Source organism: Portunus trituberculatus, chromosome 30, assembly GCF_017591435.1.
Source record: "Portunus trituberculatus isolate SZX2019 chromosome 30, ASM1759143v1, whole genome shotgun sequence".
Classification (NCBI taxonomy): Eukaryota; Metazoa; Arthropoda; class Malacostraca; order Decapoda; family Portunidae; genus Portunus; species Portunus trituberculatus.
Genome location: NC_059284.1, coordinates 8,857,750 through 8,860,249, shown reverse-complemented (window position 1 = coordinate 8,860,249; position 2,500 = coordinate 8,857,750). Strand labels below are relative to the sequence as shown.

The 2,500-nt window shown below is 38.0% G+C and overlaps 1 long non-coding RNA gene across 1 annotated transcript in view; it reads right to left on the bottom strand.

Moving 5' to 3' along the window:
- The window catches only part of LOC123510772, a 49,078-nt gene that overhangs the window by 9,120 nt on the left and 37,458 nt on the right, over nucleotides 1–2,500 (bottom strand). Inside the window, exon 2 of the long non-coding RNA XR_006676589.1 lies at nucleotides 1,833–1,871. This is a non-coding gene — a long non-coding RNA (uncharacterized LOC123510772). The remainder of the gene's footprint in view (nucleotides 1–1,832; nucleotides 1,872–2,500) is intronic.

Below are 2,500 nucleotides of genomic sequence, written 5' to 3'. Positions count from 1 at the left end.
TCCTTGTCTCTCTCTGTGACTTGAGATGACTTGAATTGACGTGTCTTATAATTTTTTTTTTTTTTTTTTTTTTTTGCGGAGGGAGCCATTTTTTAGTGTGATTTTTCGTCTTTCTTTTTTTGTTTTTATTAATTCGTTATCTGTTTGTGTTGTTTTATTTTTCATTTTTCTTTATATTCGTCTGTTTATTCAAATTATTAGTCAGTTTCGTTTTCAAACTCGCTATTTTTGTGTCTGTAACCTTTTTTCTTCTTCTTTCGTTGTGTTTTTGTTTATTTATGTATTCGTTATCTGTTTGTTTTTGTTTTATCTTTCATTCTCTTGTATATTCATCTCTTTATTCAAATTATTAGATAGTTTCGTCTCTAAACTGTTATTTTTGTGATTGTAACCTTATTTTTTCACTGATCTATATATTTCCATCCTCCATTATTATTCATTCTTCCTTGCATCTCCTCCTCTTTATCCACATTTCCTGTTAGTCTTACCTTCAGTACAAGTTATCCATTTCTACATAACATATCTACCTTACCACATTTTATCCACAAAATATCCATGTAACTCATTCCTACATCCACATATTTCTGCTTCTTACCTATAAAATCCACATACTTAATATTACTCTTATCTATATCCTCTCCACCTCACGCCACGATCCACCAATAACGCTCACACTACACCCACATTTACAAATCCACACCAATAATACCCACACATCCATTCGTTCCACTTCAACACCACTCCTATCCAGACTAACTAATGCAAGAGTTAACCAGTACCCCTAATCACTCATATTTTCCCCTGGTAAACTCTGAAACTCCCTGCCTGCTTCTGTATTTCAACTCCCTATGACTTTAATCCCTTCAGTGCTATTACGCGTTTTGCTATTCATTCTGCTGACTATATGGCGATTTTATACATCTTCAGAAACTTATGTGGGAGAATAAACTAGTCAAGACTCTGGCCATGAATTTTCTGACATGCATAGACCCTTCCTAATGTAAATAAAATCGTGTAACTCAAATCTCGTAGTAAAAATGCGTTCAAGTACTGAAAGGATTAAGAGGAAGATTTCAAGACATATATCCCTCACTTTTGGCTAACTCTCTGACCTGCACGGGAACTAGCAACTAAGTGGGGCTTTTTTCTATATATTTCTTGTCACCCTAGGCCAACTTTCCCCTCTTACATTAAAAAAACCACCTATTTCTTTCTCTATATCCTCTCATATCCTTTCCTTATCCACTGATCCACACACCCACGGCTGCTCCCTCCCTACCCACACACCACCCACGTAACGCTCTCTGGTCCCTAAAGCCTCAATATTCAGGCCAGACAAGGCGTTGAGTCACGGGAAGATGTAGACGTGATGAATATAGCATTATTTTGTGGCTGATAAAGTGAATATCGTGAATATCTAGAGAGCTGTGTGTGTGTGTGTGTGTGTGTGTGTGTGTGTGTGTGTGTGTGTGTGTGTGTGTGTGTGTGTGTGTGTGTGTGTGTGTGTGTGTGTGTGTGTGTGTGTGTGTGTGTGTGTGTGCGTGAGATAAGGTTGGGTGTTTATGTATGTATGCGTGTAAGTTTTTTTTAGTTTAGGATGAGGAGGGAGGGAGGGGAAGGGGAGAGGGGGAGGAGAGGAGAGGAGAGAGAGGAGAGAGAGAGAGAGAGAGAGAGAGAGAGAGAGAGAGAGAGAGAGAGAGAGAGAGAGAGAGAGAGAGAGAGATATTAAGAGAGATATTAAACCACAACATTAATCAAAACAACACACACACACACACACACACACACACACACACACACACACACACACACACACACACACACAGCCTTACCTTGCGGCGTGATCTTCTACCTACGGCGCGTCCAGTTACCTGTAATAAAAGTTAATTAGCACAGGTGAATTAATCAGAGGAAAGGAAAAGAAAATGTAAAGAAGTTAATCAAACAATGCAAGAGAGATGGAATTAAATGTACTGCCTATGTAATGTCGAAAGAGTATTGGAACCGTTAATTTGATCCCTTTTAGAGTTTTATGGATTGAGAAAATTAATGTGTGTGTGTGTGTGTGTGTGTGTGTGTGTGTGTGTGTGTGTGTGTGTTTTCAAAGTGAGTAGTTGTGATATTGGTGTTACTAGTACTACTGTCTACTACTACTACTACTACTACTACTACTACTACTACTACTATAATAAGGATGATGTAATACTAAATCCAATAACTTTTTCTGATATCTATATTCATGCCAAGCCAACAACCAACAACAACAACAACAACAACAACTACTACTACTACTACTACCACTACCACTACTACTACTACTACTACTACTACTAAAACTACGACATTTTCTCTTAACATTTCATAACAGCACAAAGTCGTAAATAAAACAATGATGTAATGAGCAACTACAACATTTCACTTCCTACCAAACAACATCCACTACCACCACCACCACCACCACCACCACCACCAAACCACCGTAACCATCACCTCTATAAAT